This window comes from Triticum aestivum, chromosome 7A, assembly GCF_018294505.1.
Source record: "Triticum aestivum cultivar Chinese Spring chromosome 7A, IWGSC CS RefSeq v2.1, whole genome shotgun sequence".
In the NCBI taxonomy this organism is placed as follows: domain Eukaryota; kingdom Viridiplantae; phylum Streptophyta; class Magnoliopsida; order Poales; family Poaceae; genus Triticum; species Triticum aestivum.
This window is the reverse complement of record NC_057812.1, coordinates 680,818,694-680,830,201: the sequence shown is the minus strand read 5'-3', so window position 1 is coordinate 680,830,201 and position 11,508 is coordinate 680,818,694.

Below are 11,508 nucleotides of genomic sequence, written 5' to 3'. Positions count from 1 at the left end.
ACAAGATTTTGAAGTAGTTCAAAATGGAACAGTCAAACAAAGAGTTCTTGCCTGTGTTACAAGGTGTGAAACTGAGTAAGACTCAAAGCCCGACCACGGCAGAAGATATAAAGAGAATGAAAGTCATTCCCTATGCCTTGGCCATAGGTTCTATAAAATATGCCATGCTGTGTACCAGATCTATTGTGTACCTACACTGTTTTTGGCAAGGGAGTACAATAGTGATCTAGGAGTAGATCACTGGACAACGGTCAAAATTATCCTTAGTGGAATAAGGATACGTTTCTCGATTATGGAGGTGACAGAAAAGTTCGTCGTAAAGGGTTACGTCGATGCAAATTTTGACACTGATCCAAATGACTCTAAATCTACATGCAGGGCAATTAGCTAGAGTAGCTCCGTGCAGGGCATTGTTGACATAGAAATTTGCAAAATACTTACGGATCTGAATGTGGCAGAACCGTTGACTAAACTGTCTCACAAGCTAAACATGATCAGACCTTAGTACTGTTTGGGTGTTAGTCACATAACGATGTGAACTAGATTATTGACTCTAGTAAACCGTTTGGGTGTTGGTCACATGTCGATGTGAACTATGGGTGTTAATCACATGGTGATGTGGACTATTGGTATTAAATCACATGGCGATGTGAACTAGATTATTGACTCTAGTGCAAGTGGGAGACTGAAGGAAATATGCCCTAGAGGCAATAATAAAATTATTATTTATTTCCTTATATCACGATAAATGTTTATTATTCATGCTAGAATTGTATTAGCCGAAAACATAATACATGTGTGAATACATAGACAAACAGAGTGTCACTAGTATGCCTCTACTTGACTAGCTCATTGATCAAAGATGGTTATGTTTCCTAACCATAGACATGAGTTTTCATTTGATTATCGGGATCACATCATTAGGAGAATGATGTGATTGACTTGACCCATTCCGTTAGCTTAGCACTTGATCATTTAGTTTGTTGCTATTGCTTTCTTCATGACTTATACATGTTCCTATGACTATGAGATTATGCAACTCCAATTTACCAGAGGAACACTTTGTGTGCTACCAAACGTCACAACGTAACTGGGTGATTATAACCGTGCTCTACAGGTGTCTCCGAAGGTACTTGTTGGGTTGGCGTATTTCGAGATTAGGATTTGTCACTCCGATTGTTGGAGAGGTATCTCCGGGCCCACTCAGTAATGCACATCATTATAAGCCTTGCAAGCATTGCGACTAATGAGTTAGTTGCGGGATGATGTATTAAGGAATGAGTAAAGAGACTTGCCGGTAACGATCTTGAACTAGGTATTGAGATACCGACGATCGAATCTCGGGCAAGTAACATACCGATGACAAAGGGAACAACGTATGTTGTTATGCGGTTTGACCGATAAAGATCTTCGTGGACTATGTGGGAGCCAATATGAGCATCCAGGTTCCGCTATTGGTTATTGACCGGAGACGTGTCTCGGTCATTGAGGGAGTCCTGGATTAGGGGGTGTCCGGATGGCCGGACTATACCTTCAGCCGGACTCCTGGACTATGAAGATACAAGATTGAAGACTTCATCGCGTGTCCGGAAGGGACTTTCCTTGGCGTGGAAGGCAAGCTTGGCGATACGTATATGCAGATCTCCTACCATTGTAACCGACTTTGTGTAACCCTAACCCTCTCCGGTGTCTATATAAACCGGAGGGTTTTAGTCCGTAGGACAACATACAGAACAACAATCATACCATAGGCTAGCTTCTAGGGTTTAGCCTCTCCGATCTCGTGGTAGATCTACTCTTGTACTACCCATATCATCAATATTAATCAAGCAGGACGTAGGGTTTTACCTCCATCAAGAGGGCCCGAACCTGGGTAAAACTTCGTGTCCCTTGCCTCCTGTTACCATTCGGCCTAGACGCACAGTTCGGGACCCCCTACCTGAGATCTGCCGGTTTTGACACCAACATTGGTGCTTTCATTGAGAGTTCCTTTGTGTCGTCGCCGTTAGGCTTGATGGCTCCTACGATCATCAATAGCGATGCAGTCCAGGGTGAGACCTTCCTCCCTGGACAGATCTTCGTCTTTGGCGTCTTCGCATTGCGGGCTAATTCACTTGGCCATCTGGAGCAGATCGAAAGCTATGCCCCTGGTAGTCAGGTCAGATTTGGAAGTGTAAACTACACGGCTGACATCCGCGAGGACTTGATCTTCGACGGATTGGAGCATGATCTAGCTTTGCCGCCGAGTAGTGCCCTGGAGGCCGCACCCGCATCGGCTTCGACCCTTAATTCGGAGCCAACTGCGCCGATCGAGGATGGGTGGTTGGACGCCGCCTCGGGGGCTGCGATCCCAACGGCGATCGAGCCGAACACCAGCCCCGCACTCCGCGAGACTCGTGACACCAAGGAACCGGACTCCTCTCCTAACTCTGAACCCTCCGCACCCCTGCCGATCGAATCCGATTGGGCACGGATCATGGAGTTTACTGCCGCGGACATCTTTCAGCACTCGCCTTTCGGCGATATTCTGAAAACACTAAAGTCTCTCTCTATATCAAGAGAACCCTGGCCGGACTACGGTCAGCAAGGTTGGGATACGGACGATGAAGAAATTCAAAGCCCACCCACCACCCACTTTGTAGCCACTGTCGACGATTTAACCGACATGCTCGACTTCGACTCCGAAGACATCGACGGTATGGACACCGATGCAGGAGACAATGAAGAACCAGCACCTATTAGGCCCTGGAAAGCCACCTCGTCGTATGACATATACATGGTGGACACCCCAAAAGAAGGAGATGGCAATGGAACAACGGAGGATGACCCCTCCAAGAAACAGCCTAAGCGCCGGCGTCAGCGGCGCCGCTCAAAATCCCGCCAAAGCAAACATGGCGATTCCGGCACGGGAGACAATAATGCTCCGGAGAGTGCCCAAGAAAACCCCCTCCAGCAAGATTCAACATAGGAGGATGGAGAAGCCAGCCCTCATGAGAGAGCAGCAGACAGAGAGGTCGAGGACGATAATTATACGCCTCCCTCCAAAGACGAGGCAAGCCTCGACGATGATGAATTCGTCGTGCTAGAGGATCCCGTCGAGCAACAGCGTTTTCAACGCAGGCTTATGGCCACGGCAAGAAGCCTTAAGAAAAAACAGCAAAAGCTTAGAGCTGATCAAGATTTGCTAGTCGACAGATGGACTGAAGTCCTTGCGGCCGAAGAGCATAAACTTGAACGCCCCTCGAAGAGCTACCCAAAGCGCAGGTTGCTACCCCGATTAGAGGAGGAAGCACTTAAACCTACATCACCAGCACTTGATACGGCCGACCGTCCACCTCGTGGCTGCGACAGAGAGGCCTTGCGGCCCTCCACTCAAGCCGTACCCCATACCAAGGCATGGGAAAATGCGCCTGACCTGCGAGATATGTTGGAGGACAAGGCAAGGTAAACAAGATCGATCTACGGATCGCGTGGGCGCCCCACAACTCGAGACGGTAACCGTCACGCCGGACACAAATCTGGCAGGGCCGAACACAGTAGACAAAGCTCATTGGAGCTACGTCGTGATATAGCCCAGTACAGAGGTGCCGCACACCCACTATGCTTCACAGACGAAGTAATGGATCATCAAATCCCCGAGGGTTTCAAACCCGTAAACATCGAATCGTATGATGGCACAACAGATCTTGCGGTATGGATCGAGGATTATCTCCTTCATATCCATATGGCCCGCGACGATGATCTCCACGCCATCAAATACCTCCCACTCAAGCTTAAAGGACCAGCTCGGCATTGGCTTAACAGCTTGCCATCAGGATCAATCAGTTGTTGGGAGGACCTGGAAGCCGCATTCCTCGACAATTTCCAGGGCACTTATGTGCGACCCCCAGACGCAGATGACCTAAGCCACGTAATTCAGCAGCCAGATGAATCGGCCAGGCAATTCTGGACACGGTTCCTAACAAAGAAAAATCAAATAGTCGACTGTCCGGACGCAGAGGCCCTAGCAGCCTTCAAGCACAATATCCGTGACGAGTGGCTTGCCCGGCACCTTGGACAGGAAAAGCCGAAATCTATGGCAGCACTAACGACACTCATGACTCGCTTTTGCGCGGGAGAAGACAGCTGGCTTGCTCGTAGCAACAATATGACCAAGAACCCTAGTAATTCGGATACCAGGGACAATAGTGGCAGGTCGCGTCGCAACAAGCAGAAGCTCCGCATTAACGGCGACAATGCTGAGGATACGGCAGTTAATGCCGGATTCAGAGGCTATAAATCCGGTCAGCGGAAAAAGCCATTCAAAAGAAATCCTAGGGGCCCGTCCAGTTTGGACCAAATACTCGACCGCTTGTGCTAGATACACGACACCCCCGAAAAGCCGGCCAATCACACCAACAGGGATTGTTGGGTGTTCAAGCAGGCAGGCAAGTTAAATGCCGAAAATACTAACAAGGGGCTGCATAGCGATGACGACGAAGAGCCCCGGCCGCCAAACAACAGTGGACAGAAGGGTTTTCCCCCACAAGTGCGGACAGTGAACATGATATATGCAACCCACATCCCCAAGAGGGAGCGGAAGCGCGCGTTAAGGGACGTATACGCGGTAGAGCCAGTCGCCCCAAAGTTCAACCCATGGTCCTCCTGCCCGATTACCTTTGATCGAAGGGACCATCCCACTAGCACCCGTCAAGGCGGATTCGCTGCATTGGTTCTAGACCCAATTATTGACGGATTTCATCTCACTAGACTCCTTATGGACGGTGGCAGCAGCCTGAACCTGCTTTACCAGGATAAAGTGCGGAAAATGGGCATAGATCCCTCGAGGATTAAGCCCAGCAAAATGACCTTTAAAGGCGTAATACCAGGTGTAGAGGCCAACTGTACAGGCTCAGTCACACTTGAAGTAGTCTTCGGATCTCCGGATAATTTCCGAAGCGAGGAGTTAATCTTCGACATAGTCCCATTCCACAGTGGCTATCACACACTGCTCGGGCGAACCGCATTCGCCAAGTTCAATGCGGTACCGCACTACGCATACCTTAAGCTCAAGATGCCAGGCCCTCGAGGAGTAATTACGGTCAATGGAAACACCGAACGCTCCCTCCGAACCGAGGAGCACATGGCGGCCCTTGCAGCGGAAGTACAAAGCAGCCTCTCCAGGCAGTTCTCCAGTCCGGCCATTAAACGTCCAGACACCGTCAAGCGCGCCCGGAGTAACCTACAACAAGACCGCCTGGCACGTTCCGAGCAGGCGTATCAATGCGGCCCCAACCCCAGCCCTCGCAAAAATGCGACACCAGTGCTTCGTGTACAAAACTACGCTCTAGAAATACCATGGGTACAGGGGGAGGGGCACCATCACGGCACACCCGAAACACGGCTTAAATCACACTAGGGGCTGCAGAATTTTTAGTTTTCTCTTACTTTCAGGACTCCATACTTCGGAAGGCCTATTCGGTAGTTCAATTGACGCACAAACGATGCAAGAACCAAGGAAGCAGACAAGCCATGCCGCATTACGGAACTCCCAGGTGGTCTCTATCACGAGCAGTATACCTGTTTCGCATACCATTCCGCAGCCTGCCCCTGGAACGGACATGTTAAATAGTCCAACCTTTTGCTTATCGCATTATTTTGTATCGTTCTGCTTTGATCGCAGCCCTTTTTAATAAACAATGCATAGCTTTTATCTATTTTTGCATTACTCTTTTTTTACAAATATATGTTCCTAAACGACATACTGCACCCGTACACTTTGGTACGGCCAAAATACGCCAGGGGCTTTAGTACCCCTCAATATGGTGTGAGAAGTCCGAACACTTTAACAAGTGCGGCACCCCGAACTTATAGCATTATATGCATCGGCTCCGAATCATGTCTTGGGTTAATAGTTGGGTTTGCCCGGCTCCTATGTTTTGGTGCCTTACGTTCCGCTATATCGGCTAAGGTAGCACTAGGAGAACTACTGCGATTGTGCCCCAGTTGAGCTGGGTCAAGCACCTCAGTAGAGAAAGCTAAAACTGACTGTCATGATGAAGCGAGAGTTGGTCGCTATTCGAGAGGTGTTTCGAGTCCCTAAAGACTTATGCCGCTTAGAGCGAGGAGTCGGCTCCGTCCGGCCAAGGTGTGGATAGCGCACCGAACTCGGTCTTCCGAATACCAGGGGCTTCGCCGAAATTTAAAATTATAGAATTCTATGGCTAAGTGAGAGTGTTCACGCATTATAGTCCGATTGCCTTGTTCGTTGTGCTGAGCGCCTCCCTCGAAGGACCCAAACATGGGACAAAGAGCGCTCAGGTTTATCCCCGAACACCCCAGCACTAGCGGCACGGGGGCAGAAGCCGACGACTCGCCATCTCTCAGAATCGGTAAACAGCCACACAGAAGGTAATATTTTAAATTCCAACAGCATTGCTTAGCGCATATGAACAAGTTTTCAGCACACAGGACAAAATGAGCGAGTTTTACTCAAAAGTTACATCCTTGGAACATTCATCCGCCACAAGGCGGGCACCCTTCAGAACATCCGTATAATAATTCTCGGGCTTGCGATGCTCCTTCCCCGACGGTGTCCCGTCCTTCACAAGCTTCTCAGCATCCAGCTTGCCCCAGTGCACCTTAGCACGGGCAAGTGCCCTACGGGCACCTTCAATGCAAACGGAGCGCTTGATGACTTCGAGCCTTGGACAGGCCCCCACCAGCCAACGCACCAGCCCGAAATAGCTCCCAGGCAGAGCCTCTCCAGGCCACAGCCGAACTATGAGGCCCTTCATGGCCTGTTCGGCCGCCTTGTGGAGCTCGACCAGTTGCTTTAGCTGGTCGCTCAGGGGCACGGGGTGTCCGGCGTCAGCATACGTATATTGACTCCTTTTTGTTAGACTCCTGCGAATTTTATTTGATCCTCTCTTCGGCTTTTCTTCCCGAACGCCAAACAGAGCATCAGGGGCTACTCTCTATGCGGTAATATTATTTACACATTCTTTACTTACCCCAAAGCCTGTTAAAAGGCTAGTACAAGCTTCAGTCAGTCCGCTCTTGGCGGACTGAACCTTCTAGACCACCGCACTCATAATGGTGCGGTGCTCCTCGTCGATGGAGGCGCCTTTAAGCACCTCCAACAGATTATCCGGTGCCTTTGGTTGGACGGGGGTCACCGGCATGGTGGGCTTGCTCCTCTTGGAAGGAGGTCGCCCGCCGGACTCTGGAACCTTTGAAGGTTCCGGAGTGGTGTCCGGCCTAGAGCCGGACTTGGAGCCCTGGGGGGGTTTTATCCCCTTTACTCCTGGAGTACGGGAGGTCGCCTTGCGGCGCCTCCAGGACCACCTCCTCCTGGCTCGGAGCCTGTTGGGACAACACTTCGGCGTCGTCCGTAGGGCGGGGGGAGGAAGCCGTCGAAAGCGAATTCACATCCGACGAGTCCAGTGAACTGCTCGACGACGCGTCGAGCTGGTCTTTGGGTGGGCTGCATAAACATATTCGACATAAGGGAAAGCTGTGCAATAAAGGAATACTATGAATTACTCTGGTATCCGGATACTTACAATTTCGCCAGGGGCTTGGCCCTGAGCGACCACTCCTCTCCGCCGTCGTTGGCGTCGGTGGAGTAGTCCGGAGGAAGGGTTTTCCCCTTCTTGGACCCTTCGGCCTCCTCAGTGAGGGCGGCCTTCCTTTTCTTCTCTCCCCCCGCTAGAGCGGGAGAGGTCTCTTCTTCCTCCTCCTCGTCTTCACGGGAGGACTGCGCCTTGGAGCCGTCGGATGATGAACCCAACACCTCGTGGCGCCGGGCACTTTTTCGAGTCCCCGTGGCCCTCTTCGTGGCCTTCTTCTCCGGCACCACATAGGGTGCCGGAACCAGCAGCTTCGCCAAGCGGGCATCAGCTGGGTCTTCGGGCAAAGGAGACGGACAGTCGATCTGTCCGGACTTCGCCTGCCAAACTTGTCAAAGGTAAGGGAGCTTACACCCCGCATAGAGTTAAACTATGAAAAACTAATACACTGTAAAAGGCACAAACAACTTACCGCACTGGCGTGACGCTGCGCACTGAATCCGTGATCCTCGGTAGCAGATGCGGGAGCCTCGGCGCCCTTGAAAAGCACCTTCCAGACGTCTTCGTATGTCGTGTCGAAGAGCCTATTCAGAGTCCGGTGCTGCGCCTGGTTGAACTCCCATAGATTGAAGGCCCGTTGTTGACACGGGAGGATCCGGCGGATGAGCATGACCTGGACTAAGTTGACAAGCCTGAGCTGCTTGTCCACTAGGGTTTGGATGCATGTTTTCAGTCCAGTCACCTCTCCTTTGCTGCCCCACGACAGGCCCGTCTCTTTCCAGGACGTGAGCCGCGTTGGGGGTCCGGACCGGAACGCGGGGGCTGCGACCCACTCAGGGTCACGCGGCTCGGTGATGTAAAACCACCCCGATTGCCACCCCTTTAGGGTCTCCACAAAGGATCCCTCGAGCCATAAGACGTTCAGCATCTTGCCCACCATGGCGCCTCCGCACTTCGCCTGGTTGCCGTGCACCACCTTCGGCTTGACATTTAAAGTCTTGAGCCATAGGCCGAAATGGGGGCGGATGCAGAGGAAAGCCTCGCACACGACGATAAACGCCGAGATGTTGAGGATGAAATTCGGGGCCAGATCATGGAAATCCAGGCCGTAGTAGAACATGAGTCCCCGGACGAATGGGTGGATAGGAAAGCCCAGTCCGCGGAGGAAGTGGGGAAGGAACACTACCCTCTCATGGGGCCTTGGGGTGGGGAGGAGCTGCCCCTCTTCGGGAAGCCGGTGCGCGATGTCGTTAGACAAGTATCCGGCCTTCCTCAGTTTTTCGATGTGTCCCTCCGTGACGGAGGAGACCATCCATTTGCCTCCCGCTCCGGACATGGCTGGAGAAGGTTGAGGTGGGGAGTGCAGATTTGGGTGCTGGAGCTCGAGTGCGCGAAAATGGATAGGGGAAGGAGGAAGAAGGCGTAGGTGAAAAGGTGGATCCTTATCCCCTTATATGGGTGGACGCAACTACGTGTCCCCACCAGCCTGGTAAAACTCGCTTATCTCCAAGCGCCATAATCAATGCCGCGGTTGGGTTACCCACGCCCGTATTGATGAGAATCCTGGAATAAGGGGACGCGATCTCTGCTTTAACAAGACGTGCCAAGGAAACCGCCTCGCATGACGCGCTGAGGTGGGATAGTAAAACGATTCGAATCAAGGCTTGGCCGTGGTGCGTCACACTACGGAATACGTCAGCAGATTAGATTTGTGTAAATATTATTCTCTCTATGGCAATATGTGGAAACTTATTTTGCAGAGCCGGACACTATCTTTGTGTTCAAAATCTTCTATGAAGTACTTGGAGGAGGAACCCGCCTTGCAATGCCGAAGACAAATTGCGCGCCGGACTCGTCGTCATTGAAGCCTGGTTCAGGGGCTACTGAGGGAGTCCTGGATTAGGGGGTGTCCGGATGGCCGGACTATACCTTCAACCGGACTCCTGGACTATGAAGATACAAGATTGAAGACTTCGTCCTGTGTCCGGAAGGGACTCTCCTTGGCGTGGAAGGCAAGCTTGGCGATACGGATATGCAGATCTCCTACCATTGTAACCGACTTTGTGTAACCCTAACCCTCACCAATGTCTATATAAACCGGAGGGTTTTAGTCCGTAGGACAACATACAGAACAACAATCATACCATAGGCTAGCTTCTAGGGTTTAGCCTCTCCGATCTCGTGGTAGATCTACTCTTGTACTACCCATATCATCAATATTAATCAAGCATGACGTAGGGTTTTACCTCCATCAAGAGGGCCCGAACCTGGGTAAAACTTCGTGTCCCTTGCCTCCTGTTACCATCCGGCCTAGACGCACAGTTCGGGACCCCTACCCGAGATCTGCCGGTTTTGACACTGACATTCATGTCTACGTAGTTCTCGAACCCGTAGGGTCCGCACGCTTAAAGTTCGATGATGGTTATATTATGAGTGTATGTGTTTTGATGTACCGAAGGAGTTCAGAGTCCCGTATGAGATTGGAGACATGACGAGGAGTCTCGAAATGGTCGAGACGTAAAGATCAATATATTGGATGACTATATTCGGACATCGGAAAGGTTCCGAGTGATTCGGATATTTTTGGGAGTACCGGGGAGTTACGGGAATTCGTATTGGGCCTTAATGGGCCATACGGGAAAGGAGAGAAAGGCCTCAAAGGGTGGCCGCACCCCTCCCCATGGGCTTGTCCGAATTGGACTAGGGAGGGGGGCGTCCCCTTCCTTCCTTCTCCTTTTCCCTTCCCTTTCCTTCCCTCCTACTCCTACTACTTGGAAGGGCTCCTAGTTCTAGTAGGAAAGGAGGAATCCTACTCCCGATGGGAGTAGGACTCCCCTAGGGCGCGCCATAGAGAGGGCCGGCCCTCCCCCTCCTCCACTCCCTTATATACAGGGGCAGGGGGCACCCCATAGACACAACAATTGATCGTTTGATCTTTTAGCCGTGTGCGGTGCCCCCCTCCACCATAGTCCACCTCGATATTACTGTTGCGGTGCTTAGGCGAAGCCCTGCGTCGGTAGAACATCAACATCATCACCACACCGTCGTGCTGACGAAACTCTCCCTCAACACTCGGCTGGATCGGAGTTCGAGGGACGTCATCGGGCTGAACATGTGCAGAACTCGGAGGTGATGTGCGTTTGGTACTTGATCGGCCGGATCATAAAGACATACGACTACATCATCCGTGTTGTGCTAACGCTTCCGCTTTCGGTCTACGAGGGTACGTGGACAACACTCTCCCCTCTCGTTGCTATTGCATCACCATGATCTTGCGTGTGCGTAGGAATTTTTTTGAAATTACCACATTCCCCAACAGAAGATGGTCTCCATGATCGATTCTCCCTCCGCTAGAGTATCGGCTGAGGCCTCCAGATGGGATCTTGAAATAATAGAGTCTTGCGATTGCAATAAAATTGTTTCGGGTCTCGCTCTGGGGGTTTCTGGAATTTATAGCGCTGGAATTAAGTTAGACGGAGCCTCATAGGTCCCACAAGCTCAGGTGGTGCGTCCCCTAGAGGCGCGACCCTTGAGCTTGTGGCCCACCTATAGGTCTTCTGACCCTCCCCCTAAGGTTCTAGGATCTCTTCCGCTCCATAAAAACTTTTCATTGTGTTTGGTCTTCGTTTGGTATGGTTTTCTGTGAACCAAAGAAATAAACAAAAAAATAGGAACTGGCAATGGGCACTGAGTTTATAGGTTAGTTCCCTAAAATGATATAAAATGACATAAGCATACAAGATTGGTAATATAATAGCATTAAACAATAGAAAATTATAGATACATTGGAGACATATCAACTATCTGGTAGCGGTTTGCAGTCTAGAGTTATGCGTCTCTGGAGAACTAGAGGAGGTAGGAACAACCTTTCGTTGTCTCTCTAAATTTTCTAGAGAAGTAGAGAACTAGAAAGAACTAGAGGGGGTACCTGAACAAGAGAGAACTTTTGTGTTCCATA